The sequence below is a fragment of the Thermobia domestica genome, chromosome 5 (genome assembly GCF_964235325.1).
Source record: "Thermobia domestica chromosome 5, izTheDome1.hap1.1, whole genome shotgun sequence".
NCBI classification, from domain to species: domain Eukaryota; kingdom Metazoa; phylum Arthropoda; class Insecta; order Zygentoma; family Lepismatidae; genus Thermobia; species Thermobia domestica.
Window position 1 is genome coordinate 289,712,169 of NC_137458.1, and position 13,238 is coordinate 289,725,406.

General features: G+C 38.7%; 1 protein-coding gene and 1 pseudogene across 1 annotated transcript in view; one reads left to right on the plus strand and one right to left on the minus strand.

The window, feature by feature from the left end:
* The window catches only part of LOC145686680 (protein argonaute-2-like), a 181,387-nt gene that overhangs the window by 39,988 nt on the left and 128,161 nt on the right, over nt 1–13,238 (plus strand). The gene's annotated exons all lie outside the window — the stretch shown is intronic.
* Nucleotides 11,758–12,459, minus strand: LOC145685588 (uncharacterized; annotated as a pseudogene).

Below are 13,238 nucleotides of genomic sequence, written 5' to 3' on the forward strand. Positions count from 1 at the left end.
TATACGAAACATAATTTTCTTTTCTTAAACAATGAACGTTGCATCTTGCTCATATTGATATAGATAAGCTTATATTGAGAGCTGAAATGGGACGGAACTAAAATACGGGACACTTGCCTGTCCCGTCTAAATTAATGGGGACGCAGGACACTTGAGTCCAAAATCGGGACTCCCGTTTTTTACGGGACGTATGGCAGGCATTATATATATATATATATATATATATATATATATATATATATATATATATATATATATATATATATATATATATATATATATATGTATAGATATGTATATATATATGTGTGTATGGAAATCACTGTAAATATGGATAATTGTAGTAGTGTAATGTTGTTTTAATTTTTAATGGCATCAGTACATCTGTTTGAATTTAAATCTCTTCTACTTATTGTTTGGAACTTCCAGTTGTTTTGTCTTATATGCAGTTTTATAGAAATACATTACATTGGTGTTCTTCATGAACAACCTCCCCCCCCCCCCCCCCCGACTGACTGATCCTCGTACAGGCCAAATCGCTTAAGGTAGGAACTTGAAATGTGCACAGTATGTATAATTTATGACGTAGGGTACCACTAAGGAAGGGTTTTTGGAAATTCGATGTGGAAGAGGGGGAGGAAGTGGGGTTCTAAGAATTTCAAAAAATTGAGCGTATCTCCAAATCACTTATCATCAGAAATCACTACCAACAGACGTATAGTCAGGCATAACCAGATTGTTCAAATTATTGAAAGACATTGCGCGTTAAGAGGCTATCAGAGGGGTAAAGAGCTAGAGTTTGATATTGAGAATGTACAATTGAAACAAGACCTAATTGTTGAGAATAACTGTGTTAGTATGTAATTGACATTATCATTACGTTTGAAGGAAATGACATGGATGTAAGGGCAAAAGAAGAGAAAATAACTAAGTATGAAAGACTTAAACATTAGGTCCATGATAACAAGCGATTTGAGGTTCTCCCCTTGGTCATAGGATCCAGGGGAGCTAAAACACATGTTGCAAGAAACGTGTTTACAAAACTTGGGGTGCCTAAATTCACCCAAAAGAAAATTGCTTTTGCTGCTTTGAAGTCTACGATTGAAATGTTAAATTGCCATTTTCATTATGTTAGTGAATGTATATTTTATGTGGATGTTTAAAAAAATTAAGGGCCATTTCAATTTATTTTACTTTAATACGTATTTGAATTATGAGTAGGGATGCGCACGAGACAAGATTTGTGGCTGTCTCGTCTCGAAAATGTGCTGTAAAAATGATGTCTCGACTCGAAAAATGTATATTTCTCTATTAGAAGAGCCGTGTCTCGACTCGAATATTGTAAGGAAAATCCTGTCTCGACTCGTCTCGTGCGCATCCCTAATTATGAGCAATGATGCCGAATGTAATTGGCTATGGTAAATATTGTAAATATGTTTTTTTTACACTGCAAATATGGTTAATTATATTGTAAATTTTATTATTTTTTTTAATTGACTGGTTTCGTGAACAATATTTTATTAATGTGGTGAATGTAACGCTTTTTTAAATTGAGAAAAGAAAATATGAATTGCACAACTTTTATGTGGAATTTGTGTGTGAGAGGAATATTTTGTACATTTTGAAAATTATTGACAGGCTTTTCAACATTACATTTTGATCGGGAAGAAAAATGTCATTTTCAAAATTTATCGCAACTAGGACTACGTTATTTTAGGAAATATTGGTAACTTTAACAATAATTATTATACCTCCAGAACGGTTTGAATTATCAAATTGCCGTAAACAGTATTGTGATCCTCACAACCTTTAAAAAGAATCTACGTAATTAGACATGGTACGTATCTAAGCACTATTTTTTTTTTTTTTTTTTCGAAATAGTCCTTGGAAATGCAATTTTCAATTCCTTGCAACTGTTCCGTCCGTCTTACTTCAGTTATTAGCATTGTAGAGGCCTCCAAAATTTTCGCGTTCCTGAATATTGGTGATGCTGTAGCGTCCTCGGTTTGCAACAATGAACAACAAGTTTGGTTTGGTTTGTTTTTGCTTTGAATGTAGATTTGAAATTTATAATAACTTGACGTAGTGCCATTTAAAAAAATAACTTTGTGATGGGTTGGCAACACTGTTAATTTGGTGGTATTGAAGAGTATGCCAGAAAATGTCACCCTGCTGATATTTGTATGTGCAAAATCCCAGCATTATATATCTATTCGCTTAAAAGTTATAAAGGCGTATCAAGATGAATAGTTCACCCCATATCCGAACACAAAGATGCCGCCTGTCGACAAACACAGACTTTTACATGGGAATGGCTGACCCCACGGTTTTTGTGTCCAATAATTTATATAACCTACATGGTTTCATTTAGATTCTTCCGTCCGAGTCCAGATACATCCCTTGTTAGTAAAATTAATTTTCAAGCTTATAAGAGTAAATGGTACTTAATATGCATCAAAGTGCTTTTTTCGTGATTTTCGGTGATGCAGCGATGTGGATAAATATTTTTTGTACGATGCCCCTGTCGTTCCATTTTGTTATGTCTCATGATGGAGACATATTTCCGAGCCTACATTTAGTTACCTAATAATGACCTAACCACAATTTGTAAATAGAAAATGCACTAGAGAGAGTTTGCGAAAAGATCTTTTCTATTACTCAACACATCCCGTTTAAATATGTCATATACCTAGGCAGTGGCGTACCGAAGAGGGGGGATTGTAACCCCTCCCATTGAGTCCTTCATATACTACAGATCAGTTCACCCAAGGTGGTTTACAGTGCTGATAACGAGCACAGCGTAGAAGAAGGAACCAGAAGTCAGTAGCCCGTAAATCCAGTAGTGAGTAACGTACACCGCTGTGGAAGTTGTTGTGGTGAGCAGCTAGTATTTCTGTTAAAGTGACACCTTATTGCGAAGGTCACATATGTGCACTTCCCGATGCAAAATGCAATGAGTCAGTGATTGTGAAAATGTGTGCGGCAAGCAGCAACAACATCATCAAGCGTGCAGTAGGAAGGGTAATAGCGCTGTAAAAGCACCAGCCCTAAATGTCAAGATCAAGTCGTGAGAGTGAAGAAAGGAGTCCAGCCAGGAAACCACGCGTTGTTAAAAACATCAGGACAGCAGTTGTGAAGAAGAACCCACCCACCCAAAGCAAACGTGCCATCTCATGCACTTATTTGTATGGCAGCCAGCGACTTCAGGTTTTTACTGTACCTTGTCAACATAGCAGAAAATTCTTTTTAGGTGACTTGAACTCCTGTGGCTTCGGTGTTCCCAGCTAGAAAAAATCATGAAATTCGGCTAGGGATTTTTTTTTTTTTTAAATTTCACTCCTACATTTTTTCAATAATCCCTCCCGTTAGCAACACTGCAATCTAACTTACACCAAAAAATAGCCATGTCCCTCTTCTAAAATACAAGACGTAAACGATATCAATCGGGATAACAGTGTTTGGGCAATAAATCATTAACTGAAAGTCTACCAAAAACCCCAAAATCGATTTTGTCCCGAAAGGGTTAATGAGATATGCGCGCCAAAGATTTCGGGCTCTAATTTAACGTGACCCCCCCCCCCCAAAGTTTCTGGGCTGGTCCAGAGAATGAATGGCCTACATAGTACTGTCTACGGGCTGGATAGGCTACCAAATTTCAGCTTTCGTTCTCCCATAGTTAATGTGATATAGGCGCCGAAAATTTGGGGGCTAACTTCACCAGAGCCTCCCAACTTTCTGGGCTAGTCGAGATAAAGATCGATGGGCTAACAAATTTCATCTTTTGGGCCAATATAGTTAATAAGGTGTGAAAATCAAAGTTTTGGAGCGTTAACTTAACGTGAGCCCTTAACTTTTTGGGCAAGTTGAGATAATGAGTGTACCAGGTACTAAACTTCATGGGCCTTCCAACCCATTATTATTTAGCATTTGGGGCACTCAAGGAACACAGACACAGGGTCTCCAAATGTGAAAATGAAAATGCAATCTTTAAGTTTTATGTCCGACTGTCATCCTGGGTAGACTAAAGGAGACGCAGATGATGAGAATAAATGGAATGGTGAAATGAAAGAGTTGTGGGAAAGGGAAACTCCGAGAAAACCCTCACACACGGTGTTTGTTCACCACAAACCCCACTTTGCGCAAGTTGGTATAGAACCAGGGCCCCGCAGCATGTGTAAACCCTCTGCCACTAAGCCACTGCGGCCCAGAAGTCCTCGAGACGAGACACATAGGCGTATACCTAACGTGTAATTTGTTCGTAGCGGGAATTTCTGTTATGGTATAGTTAATTACATACAATGAAAAACCGAAAACTGATGTGGACAATCGCGACCGAAAATGTAATGTGGACAATCTCGAACAAGCAATAAACAATCTGCGTGATTTGTTTTAGATTTCGGAAAATAGGTTCTGCCAGATTTACGCTTATCGACTGTAATCGTTTATTTATTTATTTATTTATTTGGGAGGGAAGCAAAGTATAATACATTTCAGTCATTACACATGCAAAGAGATGTTTTATGGTAATTGTTTTTTGCTGAAATATAACTTCGGTATCTTTTATACGTGTTTAGGAGCTGAGATTATTATCTAATAATTATAAGTAAGATACAAGTTTTTTTTTTTTTTTTTTTTTTTTTTTTTTTTTTTACGAAGATACAAGTTTTTCACCTTCGTACAACAATTCATGTTTAATAGGCGTATAGAAGGGGCTCATGCCCAAAACATTGGGACTCCATTTCTGGGGCCCCATGTTGGGGGCCCGGTTCCTGACCACCACTGTGCTGAGGGGTATCGGATCTTTCCAACGTCACCATCTGTATGCAACAACTCCATGCTGAAACGAGAAATAGAGTGGACTCAAGCCCAACATTTCGGAACCACATTTTCTGGAGCTTCGAGGCCAGGGCCCAATTTCTGACATTACCGCTTTCGTTAATCGACCCCGACCTTTCAAACGCTAACACTATAGTACAACACCATGTTAAATAGGCAAATAAAAGAGACCTGAACCCAAACTTTTGGGATCTCATTTCTGGAGTCTCAGGTCCCGGAGCTTTCCAACACCACAATATGTATCCAATAACTCCATGCTTAAAAGAAAAATATAATGAAGCCAAGCTCAAAATTTCGGGACACCATTTTTGGACCTTTGAGACAAGGGCCCAATTTCTGACGTTAACACTGTGCTCAGACGACCCGAACATTTCCAACTTCACCACCCACATACAATTCCATGTTTAATAGGCGTATAGAAAGAACCCGCGCCCAAAACTTGGGGACCCCATTTTTCTGGAGCCTCATGGCTGGGGCCCGGTTTCTGATATCACCACTGTGCTCGGGAGACCCGAACTTTTCCAATGCCACCATCTGCATCCACTAACTCCATGTCTAACACGGCTTCCCCATTGTAGGAGGATTTTGACGAATTTTCTGCAGGTTCTTTACAACTATTTACAACGTTTCAAACTATTCATAAGAAATGAAATTTCAATACATTAGAAACTATGTTCTTTTAAAATGTTCAAAATGGATGACAGCATTGATTTCCAGTAATAGTTGTAAACTTTCGTAATTTTATTCTCTATTTGAATAGTAGTTTAATTTCGAATCTTTTACGGTTAAAAATATTTTTGTGAAATGTAACGGAATACATTGAAATGCTCCTACTCCCACAGGTACGTGTTCCAATTATAAATCGATTTGAGGTTCAGCGTACAAATGAGAAACTCCCAAAGCGAAGTACAATATTGTAACGTTGTTGACATACATATGAATAACTGGTGATTAGGTCGTTAAGCTGTACATAAAATCATATAAATTTTCATTCATATTACGCAGACAAGTACACACAGAACAGCATATGAACCTTTATCTGACTTTTGTTTCTCTAACTTTCTGATAGCCTTTAGAAATAATATCTTTACAATCGAAATATTCGTTAAACATTATTATTATTATTATCCTTCAATATTCATCATACATCATATTCTTCATTACTTTAAATTCTTCATATTACATAACTATTTTACATTATATTCCGTCGAAGCTGTTTCAAAGTTAGTATTACACTTCTGACATAGTCATCATTGCAAATCATAATTGATTCTCAATCCATACGCCTGTAACTTGTCCATCCTACCTGCAGTGTGGATCCTACGCAGTTTCGATCCTACGCAGTTTCGACGCTACGCAGTTTCGATCGTACGCAGTTTCGACGCTACGCAGTTTCGACCGTACGCAGTTTCGATCCTACGCAGTTTCGACGCTACGCAGTTTCGATCCTACGCAGTTTCGACGCTACGCAGTTTCGACCGTACGCAGTTTCGATCCTACGCAGTTTAGGTCGTGTGGAGTCCATGAATATAACCCTAATTTATAGCTGCACAGGTTAAACAAATTAAAGAGAGAGAAAAAAAATATATTTTTTGAGCGCATGATTAAAATTTAAATTATTTCAGGGCAACTGCGTAGGATCGAAACTGCGTACGGTCGAAACTGCGTAGCGTCGAAACTGCGTACGATCGAAACTGCGTAGGATCGAAACAGGTTTTGAGCTGAATTTTTCGATCGTACGCAGTTTCGATGCTACGCAGTTTCGATCCTACGCCGCATTCCCATGCCTTCATCACTGAAAAACCAGAGGCGGTATGGCATACCACTGCATACCGTCTCACTTCGACCACTGGATATGCATTTAGAAAATTTTTGAACGGTTCCCCATGAACAAAAGGTTCAGAAACAATGGTTCTTAACAGTCATTTCCAAGTACCTGATACAATGTGACGTATTACTATATTTTTATTATCTCAGAAGAATAGAAAGAAACACAATAAGAAAAAGTGTAGCTCCTTCGTGGCTAAATGGTTAGCGTACGTGAATTTGCCGTGGGAGACCCGGGTTCGATTTCCGGCGGGAACTCGTGTGGTTCTGATTCCACGTTAATCAGTAGATCCCGTCTTATATAGCCTCGCTGCTGAAAGGGACGTTAAACTCAAAATCAACTGAACAATGAGAAAAGGGGAGGACATGACGAAGGAGAATATAATCTGTGACAGTGTTCATGTAGTTAAGGATTCATGAGAACAATATGTCTAAAAAAACATCGATGTTTTCCTTTGGTTGTTACGAACGTTTTTCTCTACCTGCGTTATCTACCAACTCCTTCCACTCTCCATGTGATTTGTAGAAAGGGGAGCATCAAACTATTACGTCACAGGGCATTCAGTTGGAAATGACAGGATTAAAAAGTAATTGCTTTTATACGTGACTTTTACTTAAGTATAACAAAACTAAATAGTATCTTCGTCACTCTCCTTGTTCATAGGAAAATAAACTAATAGATTACGAAATGCTTATATATTTGCTTACCGCCAAAGAGAATTCTAGTATGAGAAAAGTAAAAATCACAGACATGATCCACAATTTCATCTTTCAAATTGAATATACAAGTATGAGAATTTGTGTATATATACGAATTTTATGCGTGTGTGTATTAAGATTTCCGCTGCCAGATTACAGTCGATAGTAACTTTGAATTATATAGTAACACGCGTCAGTGACAAAGAAATTATATATATCCACGCGTTATCAGAGAACCATTAACAACGAAACATGTTATTACTACTACCTTATATTTTAATGTGAATGATAACTGTCACGCGACAAAGTTGAAACGAATTGGGAGCTAATATAAAGGCATATTTAATCCAGTGGCGGATCTACGAGTAGAACGGTGACGCGGAAAGCACCTCGAGAAGGTCACACTACAACGATAATGTATATTTTGTATGTACTTTTTAAGTATTGTTAATGTTTATGGGCAAAAGTGCTATTTAAAAGGCACAAGCAATTAACAGGAAGAAGAAAAATAGAAAGAAATAATTTAAATATTTGTAATATACAAGGATCTTATAAATAGAGGATCTGCCCTTACAATAAAATCTTGAAGCCATACGTCACAGTTTCGCCACCCCTACTCTGCCCACTCCGCCCAATAGGATCGCAATGTTTTGAGCCAACAAACATGGCGGAAACGAAAGTAGCCAATCAGACGATGTCGGGAACGAAAGTAGCCAATCAGACGTGCCGATGCTCGGTTGTTTTTTGGCTTCATTATTTAATAGGATGAAGATATATATGGGGCAGATCCTCTATTTTACAAGATCCTTGATCATATCGATATATTTCTGAATTTCGTTGCTATGACTACTTGTTTATCTCGTTGTTACGGTAACTAAGAAAAATATGTAGAACGAAGAACCATCTTGTAAAGATTAGATGTATAATATTTTAATGTGACAAACACGATATATGCTGAAAATAATATTATATATATATATATATATATATATATATATATATATATATATATATATATATATATATATATATATATATTCAAAAGTGCATAACTGTGTTGTGTCATTCATTATAATCTCGTGTGCTTTACAAATATTCAATATATACATTTGAAATCAGGAAATGTAACGTAACAGAAGAAAATAACGTTACAACATTAGTTTTTGCGTGGCTGCTATTCTCGACCCATGGCATAATCCTGTAAACCAAATCTCTAGGAGGAAAGGGAAAGTGGCCTAAAATACGAGAATTAATTTCACATCATAGTCTGTGCACCTACCAACTCTATCGAAATCCTTGAGTTTTACGTCCCACGGTTATGCCGGTTGGCTAAAGGAGACGGTGATGATGAGTAATGAATAATGAAACGGTGGAATGAAGAAAGTGGGAGGAAACGGGAGAACCCCGAGAAAACCCACGCACACGGTGTTTGTCCACCACAAAGTTCACGTGGCGGGGGCTGGGATCGAACCCGGGACCCCAAGCACCAGAGGTGAACGCTCTACCACTGAGCCACCGCGGCCCCCAACTCTATCGAATTCAATCCCTGATTGTGGTTCGTGTTGGAAATTTTATAAAAAGAAAGAAAAAAAAAACTAAATAGAATACGTGAGTACCTTACCTCAATTTCCGCAAGCGTGGTTTCCTTTCGTCGTCTTGGATAAAAAGAAAAAAAAAACTCTTAGGCCTACCGCTCACTGGCAACATTTTGTCGGGCAACTATCTTGTTGCTCTGGCTAAATGCATTGAGTCTTATGGGAGTCCGCTCACTGAGGCGACAGCGACAGAAAAGTTGCCGAGGTGTCGCCAAGCAGGGCGACAGCAGGGCAACAACTCGGCGACGGAACAGTTGCGCAACATCTAAAAATGCATTGAGTCTTATGGGAGTCCGCTCACTGAGGCGACGGCGACAGAAAAGTTGCCGAGGTACCTCCAAATAGAAAGGTAAAAAAATAAATGTTTTCTACAAGTTTTTTCACGTAACAGTTCGTTCCGTGTGTAGCGCGTAAAAAGAAGTGTTCGCAATGGAAACTAATACATTCTTTGATTAGTGACTAGCATGTCTTTAATTAGTGATAAGGACTATGAAAAATTAATTGAGGATATAGAGAAACGCTCAGCGTTAAACAAGAAACATATATAAAGAAGAAATTATGGAAGGAAGTATGTTTCGCTGTTATACAAAACTAGAATGAGCTTTCCAGCCAAGAAAAAACAACACAGGTAGGTACATTTTTCGATAATGACATATCGCTGTCATACTACACACTACTACTTTCATTAATTTCCCACAACTAGAAAAAATACATATAAAATTATCATTTTCAAGTTTCTTTCCATTTCAAATATAAAAAAGAAGAAAAAACTACTATATAAAAATGGCCGATTTTAAAACGTGAAGAATACGCGGGAAGAACGAAGAAAGCCAATTTTTATTTTATGGCTATACGGTACGTAGAACATTGAGAGTACAGTTACTGTACAGTGTTGTCGGATTGCCGCTTTTGTTAGTTTCGTTCTGTTAGTTATTTCCAGTCGTTTTATATTTTCGTTATTCTTGTCAGGGCCGGCGCGACGGTTGGTCGAGCCGTGCCACCGCCCAGGGCGGCAAGTCTGATGGGCGGCAAAATTTGAAAAAGTAAACAATACAGGGGCGGCAAAATTTAAGAAAGAAAATAATAAAGGGGCGGGATGTGAAAGTACAGCCCAGGGCGGCAAAACTTCTAGCGCCGGCCCTGATTCTTGTTATTTTTTGATTCGAATAATTGTTCCCGTTCGTATTAGCTGTTATTTTTGTCACTCATTTTTGTCACTCATTGACGTCCAGGGACGTCATTTAGGGGGGGCAGGAGGTACAATTGCTCCCCAAGAGTTTGAGGAATACATATACAGTGTGTCTATAAAAAGAACTCCGGGGTTTTGAGGCAAAATATTTTAATTAAGTAAAAAACGTACATACATGTGTTATACATGATTGGAAAGCTTACATTTTCAAGTTTTGTTTTTAACCATTTAATAAAGTTCAATATGAGCCCCACCGGGGTTTTGAGACAAAATAAGTTAAAAAACGTAGATACATGTGTTATACATGATTGGAAAGCTTACATTTTCACGTTTGTTTTAACCAATTAATAAAGTTCAATATGAGCCCCGTGAGTGGCACGGCACACATCGTAACGGTACTCTATCTCTTGCCATGTCCTGGCCACCATAGCGCGTCACCATAGCGCGAAGCGCAATCCACACGGCACGGCACTGATTCACTGACTATCGCAGCCGCTACGTCGTCTCAAGGTCAACGCTCCGCAGCGCTGCCACCTGTTGATAAAAACATTTCCAATTAGTACGACTAAAACTTGTTGAGCTAGTCGTTTCAGAGAAATTAACTAAATTTTGCTCTCTTTTATCGTTAATAAGATATGAATTTTTAAAACCCCGGAGTTTTATAAACACCCTGTACTTTAATCAATTGTCTACTAATATACTAGTACAAAACGTGTGAAAGTCTTATGTCGGTGGTACTCTTGCCCCCCTCAAGTGAAGTCTGAAATAACGCTCCTGTTGACGCCACCTTCGAAAGTTTATTTAAATTTATTTATTTAACCATTGGAATGGGCGGTAGTTTTCTTTTATGTCCGAAACCAGCGATTATGTGAACTGTTCCGGTTGCCGATTATGTAAATTGTGATATCTAATGCTGGGCAACTTTTCTGTTGCCGTCGCCAGTGAGCGAGGGTATGGCAACAAAACTGTTTTGTCTCCGTGAAGTTGCTGACTGCAGGCGACAGCGACGAGATAGTTGCGCAACTGTTTTGTCGCCAGTGAGCGGTAGGCCTTATAGGTAATGCTCTCCTTGATCTTCCTATCTTCTAGAAGATTCGACGTGATTTTTACACTGTCAGTCAGTCCTGTGCACAGGCTGGAGTCCAATATTATACACGTCCCAACTTCCTGCAGTACTAACTTCCAGTAGCTATAAAAATCACACCGGAGCACGTAATTATATTCACTTCACTTACTATTAAACTCACGATCTGTGTTAGACAGGCACACGATCTGTGTTGACCGCACTCTACGATAGTTGCATACGACTGCTTCCTAGAGAGCAGCAACTTCCAGCGCACAGCACTCATACAGAACACGAACTGTAACTGTGTGTGTGTGCATCTCGCTACTACAACTGCCCTTACGTATTGTCACTAGAGGGCGTAAGGTAATACACGTCACTCACCCTGACGTCACTAAACGAAAACTTGATAAACAAAAGCACATAAAAAGGTCTGTATGTGCAACACTTTCCCTTGTTGACAAGTTTTCGTCAATATTATGATACATGGATAACAATATTGAGTTACTTACATATATATATATAATTAATGTACAACTAACTATGTTCTAATTTACAAGGCCTATCTTGTTACGAAGTAGTGCTAACCTATTTCTCATGAGAGGCTTTGTCAGCAAATCTGCCAGCTGTTCTTGTGTTGAGATCTGGTTCACCCCTAATTCTTCTTGAGTCACCTTTTCGCGAATAAAGAACTGCTTGGTCTGAATATGTTTGGTCCTCTTGTGGAATTCCGGGTTCTCTGCAAGTCTCACCGCTGCGCTGTTATCGACTTGAATGACGGGCACCTTCTCCAGCTGTGTAATCTCTTGGAAAAGCCGTTTTAGCCAGATGACTTCCTTCGCCGCCTCTGTAGCTGCTACTAGTTCAGCTTCTGTGGTTGAGGTCGTTACCATACTTTGACGTTGACTCAGCCAACTTATACTTCCACCAGAATAAAGCACAAGAACTCCCGTGGTTGACTTCTCTGTTTTCTCACAACCAGCAAAGTCAGCATCACTGAGGCATTCAAGAATACCTGTATTCTTGTTATGCTGATAAACAATTCCTAGCTCAACAGTACCTCTTATGGATCTAAATACACGTTTTAGTCTCATGACATCAGTGTCTGTAGGATGTTCAAGCGTTCTTGAAAGCACACTCACACTGTAGGCAATATCTGGTCTCGTACCTAGCATGAGATACATCAAACAACCCACTGCCTTGCGATAAGGATAGTCTTTGTTTACCTTTTCTTCTTCAGGTGTTTTCATTTTAATAACAGGTGTGGTTACTGCTCTACATGCATCAAAATGGAACTTGTGAAGCAGTCGTTTGGTGTATGCTGTCTGATGTATCTTGATATCGCCATTGTCACGCCTCTCTATTTCCAATCCTAGGAAGTAGTGAGCCTCTACTTGAACAGTTATCTTGAATTCGCTGTCGCTAGGAATTCATCAACTTTTTCTTTATTACTAAATGCGACCAGGCCATCATCCACATAAAGAATTAAGAGAATTTTATCCGTATCTCTTTCCCGAAGAAAAAGGCATGGATCAGCATCACTTTTCTTAAAACCCTGATTAAGCAAGAAATCACCAAACCGTCTGTTCCAACAACGGGGTGCTTGCTTCAATCCGTACAGACTTCTCTTAAGTTTGCACACCTTTTCTGAGCCATCTTGATACCCTTCTGGCTGCTTTATATATATTTCTTCTTCTAGATTTCCATAGAGAAAAGCTGTGGATACTTCAAATTGAAGTAGATGTAGTCCCTCATTCGCTGCTACACTCAACATGGCTCTTATTGTACCAAGTTTAGCCACTGGACTAAAAGTCTGCTTGTAGTCGATGTCTTTCTTCTGACTAAAACCTTTCGCCACTAGTCTCGCTTTGTATTTCTCAATGCTACCATCTGGGTTATTCTTAACCTTGTACACCCATTTACATGGAATTGCCTTTTTTCCTTGCGGTAGATCACATAGTTCCTATGTCTCATTCTCGCGCAACGACTCCATTTCCTTGTCCATTGCCTTCTTCCATTCAAAACTTTC